The sequence below is a fragment of the Podarcis bocagei genome (assembly GCF_964188305.1).
Source record: "Podarcis bocagei genome assembly, chromosome: 3".
NCBI classification, from domain to species: Eukaryota; Metazoa; Chordata; class Lepidosauria; order Squamata; family Lacertidae; genus Podarcis; species Podarcis bocagei.
The window spans coordinates 90,949,094-90,962,066 of record NC_138127.1 but is presented as its reverse complement, the minus strand read 5'-3'; positions in this window follow the sequence as shown (position 1 = coordinate 90,962,066).

Genomic DNA, 12,973 nt, shown 5'->3' with positions numbered 1-12,973 from the left:
TACAACAGTCTCATGTCTGTCCCTTAAGGTGGAACGGAATATTCTAACATCACGCTGATCTGCTCTGTAACTTTAAGGGTCAGGGTGCTTACTTATGCTTCCAGGTCATAGAATCTTAGAGGTAGAAGGGACCAAAGGGTCATCTAGTCCAACCCCCTACAATGCAGGAATCTTAGCTAAGGCATCCATGTCAGGTCATAGGACTCAGCAACTTCTCCGTCACATTGTGAATCTTTGCACCTGGAAAACAGCACACCTCCCAGAACACCCTGTTACCACCACCACACGTTTCTTCCTCCTCTGAGGAGTGACAGGAATCTTTTTGTACACTGTGCCTTCCACAGCCAATCTTGGTTTGTTCTTGTGGGGAAGGATGTGCTTTAAAATGTACGGTCTGTTCGTGTGTCAGAGCTTGCTCACTAACTCTTGCTCCGAAATGCAGACCCGGGGCATGGAAAGCAAACCAGCCTCGTCCTCCAAATAGTATTGGTTGTGGAATGGCAGCTGGGAAGGGGCCAGACCATGATCGTCACCACTTCAGCCAAATGAAGTCTGATGCTTGGAACCGGCAATCCACTGAGCTGTTGCACCCACATCCCTCTGGGCCTTGTCTGAGGAGAGTCAAGAATCTCTATGACACAGAAAGGAGATATTTTCTTGGCGGGTTCTTTCCCAATCTCTGGTTTTGATTTGCTTTGAACTCCTTTTAGCACTTATGAAATGGCTTGGGCTAGAGAAAATGTCACGATTGACTGTGTTGTTGTTGTTTTTTAAATGAAAAGACCTTGCTTGGGAGGTAGATAGATAGATAGATAGATAGATAGATGATAGATAGATAGATAGATAGATAGATAGATAGATAGATAGATAGATATGGACAAATTAGGGAAGGAAAGGTAGGCTATTCTGCCTATTGCCAGTGAGTTTCCAGCCCCAGTTCAAAGTGCTGGTTTTGACCTATAAAACATTATGCAGCTTAGATTCACAATACCCTATGGAACACCTCCCCCCACATGAACCAACCTGTGTGTTCTTCATCTGAGGCCCATCTCTGTGCGCCCCTTGGATTTCCCCCCGATTTTTGAAATTGTTTTTCCAAATTTATAACAACGAAAGGCATTGAAAACAAACAAACATACATACAAATATTTATCCTGACTGTAAAAATTCCAATTTTGTAACATTGTTGGGTGACTTCCTCGAATCCCCCTGGCTGAGTTTCCATATAAAACTTTGTAGCAGTTTTCCAAAACTAGTTTCACATAAAATTTACTTAGTCTATTAACGTCTTTCTTTCTTTTCATTTTAACTTTTAACATAGTATTCTAAAATATATATTTAAATCCTAGGCCTATCTGGTACTCGTAGTAATTCTATTTAAGTTATCTTAAGATATTTAGCTAAATATTCTTTGAATTTCTTCCATTCATCTTGGTACTCCTCCTCCTTCTGGTCACGGACTCTTCCGGTCAGGTCGGCTAGCTCCCAAAAGTCTATCATCTTCATCTGCCATTCGTCCACTGTTGGTACTTCTTGTGATTTCCAATTTTTGACCAACAATATTCTAGCTGCAGTTGTGGCATACAAAAACAATCTAGCATCTTTCTTGGGCAATTCCAGACTTGTTATTCCAAGTAGAAAGGCTTCTGGTTTCTTAATAAATGTATATTTCAACATTTTTTTTCAGTTCATTATAAATCTTTTCCCAGAAGTCTTTCACCTTGGGACATGTCCACCACATATGGTAAAAGGTCATAGAATCATAGAGTTGGAAGAGACCACAAGGGCCATCGAGTCCAACCCCCTGCCAAGCAGGAAACAGGTACCTTCTTTTTCTTTACATTTCCAACATACCGTATTTTTCGCCCTATAGGACGCACTTTTCCCCCTCCAAAAATGAAGGGGAAATGTGTGTGCGTCCTATGGGGTGAATGCAGGCTTTCGCTGAAGCCTGGAGAGCGAGAGGAGTTCCCGCGGGCTCGCAACTCCGGAGGGCGCCCCGTGCTTCGCGCAGATGTCCGCAAGCCTTGCGAGCCCGGGGGGAGTTGCCGCCAGGCTCGCAAGGCTTGCGGAGAGCAGCCTGTTCTGGGGGCTGGGGGGGGGGGAATAATTTTTTTATTCATTTCCCCCCCCCAAAAAAAACCCGAGGTGCGTCCTATGGGCCGGTGCGCCCTATAGGGCGAAAAATACGGTAGATTATCACTCTTGTGGTAAATCTTTGCTAGTTTTACAGGGGTTAAGTACCATCTATACATCATTTGGCTCCCGGTAGAGTACAGGGTCAGATTTAAGGTGCTGCTTTTGACCTTTAAAGCCCTTCACGGCCTAGGACCCTCGTACCTACGGGACCGCCTCTTCCGGTATGCCCCACGGAGAGCCTCAAGGTCCATAAATAGCAACACCCTAGTGGTCCCGGGCCCTAAGGAAGTTAGATTGGCTTCAACCAGAGCCAGGACCTTTTCAGCACTGGCCCCAACTTGGTGGAACGCTCTGCCTCATGAGACCAGGGCCCTGCAGGATCTGATTTCTTTCCGCAGGGCCTGTAAGACAGAGTTGTACCGCCTGGCCTTTGGCTTGGAGCCAATTTGATTCCCTCCCACCCTTTCTTTCTTTTTTCCTTTCCTTCTCCTCCTGCGATGAGGCTACATTTTAATGTTTTAATGTTTCCATATTTTAATGTTGTATTTTAATTTTGTTTTTAAGTTGTAATCATTCAATTTGTTTTTATTATTGCTTGTAAGCCGCTCTGAGCCCGGCCTTGGCTGGGGAGGGCGGGGTATAAATAAAAAATTATTATTATCATTATTATTTTCATAACATTTTCCTGAACTTGACCCCTTTCCTCCACAACCTTTCCCAGTCTTCAAACATTATGTTATGCCCAACATCTCTTGCCCAATCTATCATCACAGATTTAACTTGTTCATCCTTTGTATGCCACTCCTTCACTCCGTGTGCCCCTTTGAAGGGATGTGTGGAGGGTGGCAACACAAAAACAGGCCTTCTGAGTGGTGGCTCCTCATTTATGGAATACTGTTCCCCAGGAGGCACCAGGCAGAAACATTATTGTTCCCAGGTTTTTGTATTGTAATTTTCTGCTTATCTTCCATTGAGGTGGGGTTAGGTTGTATCTACTCTTTCGTATGTATTATTGGTGTATTTTTTATTATTTTATTTTAGCTTTTAAAGCTTTGGAACTCGTTGCTTTGAATTTACCTTTCTGGGGGACGACGACTAAATAATACTATTGTTGTTGCTGCTGCTGCTGCTGCTGTTGTTCCAGCCATAAAGCACTGTAAAGGTAATGCTAGGCCAGACTCTCATAAGGTAAAAGGTAAAGGTACCCCTGCCCGTACGGGCCAGTCTTGCCAGACTCATCTTGCCAGACTCATCTCACTCTATAGGCCGGGAGCCAGCGCTGTCCGCAGACACTTCCGGGTCACGTGGCCAGCGTGACAAGCTGCATCTGGCGAGCCAGCGCAGCACACAGAACGCCGTTTACCTTCCTGCTGGTAAGCGGTCCCTATTTATCTACTTGCACCCGGAGGTGCTTTCGAACTGCTAGGTTGGCAGGCGCTGGGACCAAACGACGGGAGCGCACCCCGCCGCGGGGATTCGAACCGCCGACCGTGTGATCGGCAAGTCCTAGGCACTGAGGTTTTACCCACAGCGCCACCCACCCCCCCAGACTCTCATGAACATGGGAAATTCTATTTAAAAATTGCTCCTGAATGGATTTATAGCTTAAATGAATTTACTTGCACACATTCTCTTCAAAATTCTCCTTTGCAGTATTGGGTGCTGAATATCGCCCAGGCTTTCCAGAAATTTCTTCTTTATTTGACATGGTGTGATGTTTCATTTCAATAGCAGATATTTTACAGTATTTGCCAAAGACACTGAATAACATTTAGTCCATGACAGTATCTAATAGCTGACGCTCAATGGCACTGCGGGACAAACACATTCGTTGCGTGCCTAAAGATTGCTTTAGCCTGTGTGACACCATACATTTAAAGCAAATGGCTTCCCCCGCAAAGAATCCTGGGAATTGTAGTTGTTATGTACTGAAGTTCTCACCTTGGGCCAGCAGAGGGGATACTGTAGATAGTTTTCACTCAGGTCTGCATATGCAAATAAGGAATTGAAAGTGACGTTCAGTGATTGGATAGTTTCAGAAAGTTGTTACTGTTGCTTTGTAGTTGAGCTCTATATAAGCAGGCTGGCTGAACCCTTCAGCTCAGTTCACATTCAAAAGAGTGTGGGACTCCTGAACCTTCAGTAGTTGCAGAAAAGAGGTGCTTTCAGCAGGTGTAACTATGTCTTCTGTATTTGACCACTCTATTCCCACCCCAGAACTGCAAAACATGGCTTGGCTACTATCCAGTGCTGGATTTACATATAAACTAAACAAGCTATAGCTTAGGGCCTCACTCTCTTGGGGCCCCCAAAAAAAATTAAAGGGGAAAAAACTGGATGTACATTTCCAAAATATAAGATAAAAAACAAATAAAATAAAACCTACATACAGCAACAGTGTTTGTGTTGTGTAGGCTCCTATGCTGTAAGTAATGGGCCCCGCCTGCTAGCCTGTTCCCTAAAATATCACTGGTTTGCTCATTTCTAACAGTGACAATTTGTTGTTGACAAAGGACAGCTGGACATATAAAGGGCCCCATCAAACCTAAATCTGGCCCTGCTGCTATCCACAGTAAGTCATTTGTCTTTAAGCCTGCAACGATCTTTGAGTTATTCCAAAGCAAGGCACCCGTTAGGTTAGGGCAATCTAGATATGGGTCAATATGAAAGCCATAGCCTCAAAGCAATGAGATGTGCATTCTGCACTGCCTTTTAAAAGATCCTTCTTTGGATCCCAGCCAGCCTCTTCAATTAGAAAGATGTCAGGAGAGCGGATCTCGCATCAAAGGCGCCATTTCTGAGAGAACGGACCAAATAAGAGCAGTCACTGCAGATTGGAATGTTTGACCTGACAAACTGCTCCACCAGGGGATATTGTGTAGTCAACCGGCCCTTCCCTACACTAATCCTGTTAACAAATAACAGGATTTGTGTGCGAAGCTGCCTAGGGGCCCCGTATGTGTGCGTTCATAGCTAAGAGTGGGGTGAGCCTTTGTCTGCTGCAGAAATGAAGCTGAAGGAGGAGATGTTAAGCAGGCAACTCTGCGTGCACCAATGCAAGGAGCCATGTGATATGCAACCTAAATGCCTTGACCCCCCCCAAAAAAAACATCTCTACAACACAGGTCAGGTACTCTGGGGCTCCCTCTAACATACCCTCCAAGTGTCCCTGTTTTCCGGGGCAGTCCCGGAATTATGAAAGCCATCCTGCAATGTCCCTATTTCCTCCTCCAGTGCTGCCACCGCTGAGCTCGAGTTGTAGGGTGGGAGTGGGTGGCAGAAGGAACCGGTGCTTTTCCTGAGTGGCAGCAATGGCAGCTGTGAAGGAGTATCCTGTTGTAATAATAAAATTTAAGGTCTTAGATATACAGTGGTACCTTGGGTTACAGACGCTTCAGGTTACCTGCGCTTCAGGTTACAGACTCCACTAACCCAGAAATAGTACCTCAGGTTAAGAACTTTGCTTCAGGATGAGAACAGAAATTGTGCAGCGGCAGTGGGAGGCCCCATTAGTTAAAGTGGTGCTTCAGGTTAAGAACAGTTTCAGGTTAAGAACAGACCTCCGGAATGAATTAAGTACTTAACCCAAGGTACCACTGTATAATAAATGTTCATAAATGTACCAACCAAGCACTTACATAGATCAGCACAGGAAGACCGTCCTGAAATCATTTTGACTCCAAAACTGACCAAATGTTTTCTCTGCAAGGAGGAAGGGGGTGAGGGAACCTTCCCATTGTCTCAGGAATTGGGAAATCACCATCTCAAAGGGTGACAAACTACCAGGAAAGGCAATCAGATAAGGCATTATCAGATAACCTGGCAGACAGGAAAAAACAACACCACCTTTTCTGTGATGTAGGTATGATGTTTGTGGGGGGTGGTCTTGGGTTACACCCCTTCTGTGATGTATGTATGATGTATGGAGGGGTGGTCTTGAGCTCCAGGGCAGGGAATTTAAAATGTCTATATAAGGCCTTGCGCGCCATTGTTCGAGGTCCTCCTCCTTTCCTGCGTGTGAGGGGAGTACCCTGTTGCAACAGATCAATAAAGATCAGGCTTACTAGCTGCTTTGCTTCTCAATATTCTCTGGTTGACCTCTGCTATTTTCTCCTACCAATAGGGAACCCACGTAAGGACTCTATACAGGCTTTGGGATACCCCATAAGGGGGAAAGGGCAGATTTTGTTTACAACAGATGGCGACGCACAAAGGGACTTTTGGTACTGTTTCCTCTTCATGGCTGCCACAGCGCTGAGTGACTCCTGCCTTGGGCAGCTCATAGTGGTTGCTGGAGAGCAGGCGAAGATGGGGAGAAGTGTAGTGGTCCCTATTACCATATGAGGAATGTTGGAGGGCATGTTCCATTTTTAAATGAAATTTCAGTACCAGATAATACTTCTTCTGCAGAGGCTTCCAAGTCTGCAGTTGGAAGTCTCTGGGTTTCTTTATTTCTTTTTGATTTTAAAATTTATTTTTAGTGAAATAAGATTGTGGGTTGTTGTTTTTTTTAAAAAAACTTCATGCTGTTAAGTCACCTTGAGATTTCTTCCAAATGGGAACCAAGAGGCATAAATGTTTCAATAAGTAAACACCTGAGTAGAACTTGGCATAATGGGATCTACTCTTAGGTGTCGGTGCGCCTAGGACTGCAGCCCTTGTGCTTCCAAGCTGCTCTCCTTTCTCAGCTCAGCTGGAAGGTATAAATACTTCATGCAAGCGTCTGTGCTTGATTTTACTGCCTGAGTCTAATAAACAAAGATAAGCCGAATTGACGGGGTCTTGCTGTGCAATCTGCGATGGCTGCTCTTCGTCAACAAAAATTTACTTCTGTGCTTTCGGACTTAACGGCGACAGGGACAGAACAGAAATCAGGAGAAAGTGGAGCAGGGCTACCCAATGTGGTGCTCTCTAAATATCATGGGACTTTGACTCCCATTATTGCCAAAAGTTGGGGTGACGATGCAGCTGCTCCTGAGCTATGACTCTTCTCTGCCTTGTGCTTTTTTAAAGAGAGAGAGAGAGAGAGAGAGAGAAAGAAAGAAAGAAAGAAAGAAAGAAAGAAAGAAAGAAAGAAAGAAAGAAAGAAAGAAATGGTTTTCAGAGTTTGGGGAAGCCTGTGATTTCAAAATGGCAACATAATTGTTCTGTTCCAATCTTTTGTGAATCTGAAATAATTTCAAAGTTACAAAGCATAGCATTTTAAGATCTCCCCCGATTTCACTGAGGAGTATTCAAGCACATTATTATTATTATTACAGTGGTGCCCCGCAAGACGAATGCCTCGCAAGACGGAAAACTCGCTAGACGAAAGAGTTTTCCGTTTTGGAGGTGCTTCGCAAAACGAATCTCCTATGGGCTTGCTTCGCAAGACGACAATGTCTTGCGAGTTCCTGCTGGTTTTCCCCCCCTTTCCCCCCTTTTTCTAAGCCGCTAAGCTGCTTATCAGCTGATCCGATCAGCAGATAAGCCGCTAAAAGCTGCTAATAGCGCTAATAGCGCTAAGCCGCTTATCAGCTGATCCGATCAGCAGATAAACCACTAAAAGCCTCTAAAAGCCGCTAAGCCGCTAATCCTTCAATGGGCTTGCTTCGCAAGACGAAAAAACCGCTAGACGAAGAGAATCACATAACGGATTCTTTTCGTCTTGCGAGGCACCACTGTATTATTATTATTATTATTAGCCTGCGGGCCTTTTTCACAAGAACATTTCATCATGGAAACACTGAATGGAAAAGTTACCTTTGGGGTGACTCTTCCAGCTCAAAGATGGCTATGCAAATGGATCCCGCTGCCAGCGAAACAGCACAGAGGATTTGGCTGTTAATCTTCAAATCTCCTTCAGTGACTCCCCTCGAAATGGGAAGCATGTTGTAGGCTTGACCATAAGTTTATATGAATTACGAACTTTGGAAAACAGTTCCTTGACACAGGAAAATATAATATGCCATGTTGAGTTTTTCAGCTTTCAAATTCCATAAATAAGGGGGGCTAAAAAGTTGTATCAGGGCTTGGGAATTCAAAAGATAGTTTGGTTAAATTAATATAATTTAGTTTTGCTTGGCAAGTAACATGTGTGTAAAATGGCATCCTTAAAAATGATTGCCAAGGACTTGCAGTTATATATTATATTTTGATATTTTCAGAGGGTAAAATCAAAATTCTTTGGTTTTCAAAAACAGTTTATATGCTTCTTCATCAAACGTCGACTTACTGAGATAAATGTCCGATCACAAAAATAATAGATTTGAATTCCTCACACCCCAAAAAGAAATTTGCAAAAAATTAAGTTTCACCCCCTAAAATGGCATGGCCTAAATTGCTCTGCAGCGCCCATTAATTTTGCTTTTGTGAATATTAAGCAAGAGACCAGTCATGAATTCACTGCTACACATGACTAATTTGTAAAAGACACATTCTCTCTCTCTCTCTCTCTCTCTCTCTCTCTCTCTCTCTCTCTCTCTCGTCTGCTCTCTCAGGCAGCAAAATGTCTTGGTCTGACCGACCGCCCTGCCTTTTCCACATGACGATTGCTGCCATCTGGCTTCCCCCTGCAGCGAGACTGAGGCACCGGGGTCAAGGCTACAAAAGCAGTTCTAAGTGTTGTGTCTCATTCAAGGTCATGGAGCAATTGAGGAGGAGACATTCCTGGCATGGAACAGGAACTGGGACACAGGCCTCAGAACCTCCACCCAAGGGATATCCCTGTGGTCAAAAACCACAAAGTTTTCTTGATGTGTGATAGTTGACTCATAGCAACTACAGGAAACTGGGCTGTAGCTTAGCAGCGCAACATCTACTCAGTTCAGTACACAGCATCTCCCAGTAGGGCTGGGAATGTCCTGTGTCTCAAATCCTGCCAGTTTGTGTAGGCAAGTACTGAGCTTCCTATGACTGTGTATCATAGTCTTTCTCAACCTGTGGGTCCCCAGATGTTGTTGGACTACAACTCCCATCACCCCTAGCTAGCAAGGCCAGAGCTCAGGGATGATGGGAGTTGTAGTCCAACAGCATCTGAGGACCCACAGGTTGAGAACCACTGAAAAGGCATGACGGCATCGATTGCCACAGTTTGGAATTTTGGAACCTAGACTGCAGGGAACCAGAAAGCATATGGTCTGTATCATCATTGCCACTCTTTTCCTGCACCCCAAACTCTAAGTTTGAACTGTCAGCTTCCCAGGCAGGGTGGATAAAAATAAATTATTAAAAAATGAAAAACCGGATTTTTTTATTTAAATCAGATTATTTTTTTAAATTTAAATTGGATTTTTAAAATTAAATGCTTTTGGAGGAAAAATCTTTCTAAAGATAGTTTTCTATTTAAGTTACATTATAGTCCAAAGGCTATTCATCAGGAAATAAGGATTTGATTTAAGTTTTTCATGTGTGCTAAAACTCAGTCTAAGTTGTTGTTTTTTTAAAAAAAACCATTTAACCACATCAGTTAACAAACATAGATACATATGCTATAATGTTATTGCTTTAGTTAAATAATTTTTAAAAATTGTTATTAAGGAAATGATTATTTTTCTCCTTCCAATAAAGTACAGCAAAAAAGTTGTCCAAATATAAACAGTTAACTTATTAAACCTCACAATAATTTCATAATTATCAGTCTATGTATTTTTTAATAGTATAACCAAATCAGTAATTTTTGATATAACTGTAAAAACTACTCTGAAAATTTATTCTTCCAAAAATCAAACCTTCATCTGGTTGTAAATATTAGGATTATACCAGCAAGAATGAGTCTTTCTGTAAAAAAATATGATTTAAATCAAGTGTTACTGACTAGTGATTTAAAACAAGTGTTACTGACTAGTGATTCAAATTGTGATTCAAAGCGATTTGATTTAAATCAAATCTACCCTCTTCCCAGACCTCATCCAATCGCTTTTCAAACAGTGCAGGATGTTCTTATTAGTGTGAGATCACAGAAGTGTGCTTTTCAGAACCCATGACGCTGCTGGGGTTTAAGCTCTCAAGGAAACCATTGTTTTCCCCTTCCTTTTTCAGCACTTTGCATAACACCCATCTGTGTAACTTTCTGACCTACCTGCTTACGCAATACGCTTTCCTGCTTGAATGGCTTGGCCGTTTAAAATATAAGGGCACTCTTATCTCTCGTCTTCGCTCCAAGAGAGGGGCCACATTCACAGCAAAAAGTTAAAGAAGTAGCATATCACTTTAAACCTTGGGTAGGCATACTAAGGCCTGGGGCCGGATCCAGCCCAATCGCCTTCTAAATCTGGCCTGTGGACGGTCCGGGAATCAGCATGTTTTTACATGAGTAGAATGTGTCCTTTTATTTAAAATGCATTTCTGTGTTATTCGTGGGGCCTGCCCAGTGTTTTTACATGAGTAGAATGTGTGCTTTTCTTTAAAATGCATCTCTGGGTTATTTGTGGGGCATAGGAATTTGTTCATTTTTATTTTTTTCCAAAATATAGTCCGGCCCCCCACAAGGTCTGAGGGACCCGCTGCTGAAAAAGTTTGCTGACTGCTGCTTAAACTTTCATGGCTTCCCCCAAAGAATCCTGGGAGCTATGGTTTGTTAAAGGGTGCTGAGAGTTTTTATAGCTCCCAGGACTCTTTGGGGGAAGCCATGACTGTTTAAAGGCCCCTGTTCCCTGCCCAGAGGTACAATTTTCAGACGTACAATTTAACTGTCAATCCCTCTTCACAGGGACCTCTGGGTATTGTACAAGGGTCTCCTGACAAAAGCTCAGAACCCTTAGCAAACTACAGCTCCCATAATTATTTGGAGGAAGCCATGACGGTTTAAAGAGGCATGGTACTGCTTTAAATGGAAGGTGTGGATGTGGCCAAAGAGAGAGAGAACAAGAAGACCCTAAAAAGATGCCACACCTCCCCTAAAATTTCAGTTGCGAAGGGTGGATAGAGATGGGGATTTCCCCACACATCTCCTCATAATGGGGTGAGAAACCCTATTCTTTTAGACTGTAATTTGTCTTTCAAATTGATGTTTTTACTTAATGTTCATAACACAGAATGGCTAAGTATTGGAAAGGGAATCAGTTACCCACTAGGGGAGAATGGTTATGTAAGCTTTCAGAATATTTAGAATTAGCCAAATTGACAGATATAATAAGGCAAAAACCAAAAAGTGAAGTGAAAAAGGAATGGGAGTGCCTAAATGAATACCTTAAAAGCCAAGGTTCGAGGACAGAAATCTGGCTGAGTCTGGAATAACCTTGTGAAGTGAAAGGATAAGAAAGAGGGATTTATATCTAGATGTTAGGATAGAGATGATAAGGAAAACAGGAAGACACAATGAGAGGTAAAGGAGGTGCTGTGGGATTGGTGGAAGTCAGTGTTTGTTTTTCTTTTTAGTGTTTATATTATTAACTTGTGAGATATGGATTTGGGGTTTTTTGTTGTGTGGAAAATACTAATAAAAATTATCAATTAAAAAATAAGAAGACAGAATGGAAAGCTCAACTTTTGGGGGGAGTCATCCGAAAGAAAAGCTCAACAATTTTGGGGTGTCCTGGTTTTTACTTTTTGAAATATGGCAACCCTACAGTGTCTCACTGTGTTGTTGTTGTTGTTGTTGCTTTAGTGTCCATCTCTCAGGCTTCCCACAGGCATCTGTGACAACAGGAAGCAGGAGTAGATGCGCCATTGGCCTAATCCGGCAGGCTTGTCTCATGTTCTTAGGAGTGAGAGAGCAAGGAGAAGGAGGGAGACAACATGTTCTGCGATGCTAAAAAAAGTGTCTTTGAAGATTAATCAGAAGGGCTTTGCTGCCAAAGCAGGTTTTCCATTTGCATTAGAGTGATTGAAAACAAAGGCCGTTTCTGCCTCACACGTGTGACAACACCTAGAAAGTATGAGCGTGCCGGCATGTGTAGGAGTGCATTCCTTTGTGAGTGCTAAAGACAGCCACCCATGTGTGGGGTTTGGTTTTTTTTGATGCCGGACACTGGCTAATTTAAATGTTGGCAACATGGACCCCAAATAGCAACCAAAAAAAGAGAGTTTTACCACATCCGGCTTCAAGGAGTGAATGGGACTGCAGAGTGCTAGAATAGCAAACAACAGAATAAGGGAGACCATGGCCATGGCAGAAGTTTATGTTGTATATTCCACCATTTCCAGAAATGGTGGGATAGTTTAGGCCAGCCTTTACCAACAGCTGCCAGGAGCTGTAGTCCAAAGGATCTGGAGGGCACCAGGTTGGCGAAGGTTGGTTGAGGCCTTTCACACAGAAGACTGCGAGATATATAAATCTGTGCTTCGGGTCACAGGAAATGGTGACACAGCATTCCAATACAAAGCAAAACAAAAAAAGCTTTCTGTTCACTTAGCCTCTCTGTGTGGTTCCCACTGCAGTAGCCAAGATTTCTGAAGGAAAAAGAAGTTCAGCAGACAGAGAGAAAATGAAAACTATGCAGCGTGCCGCCGCCAAGCAAAAGCCGGAGCAATCTCTTCCTGTCAGTCAATCTGAGGTGGCCACTTGGTTGAACTGGCAGTACTCTGCCCTCAACAGCAGCTGGGCTTTCGGAAATGAAGCGGGTGGAAGATTCTTCGCTGTTTTAGCCGCATGTCAAGAAAAGCTTCCCGTGCTCATTTTATGAGGGCCTTAGAGGCTTAAGGCCCAGGAGTAGGACAACCCTGGTGTGGTGGTTAGGCTGTCCGCATAGGACCTGGAAGACCAGGGTTCAAATCCCCACTTGACGATGAAGCTCACTGGGTGACCATGGGCCACTCACTGTCTGTCAGCCGAACCTACGTCACAGGGTTGTTGTGGAGATGTTGAGGGGAGATGCTGTGGAGATGTTGAGGCGGAGAGCCATGCATGCCACTT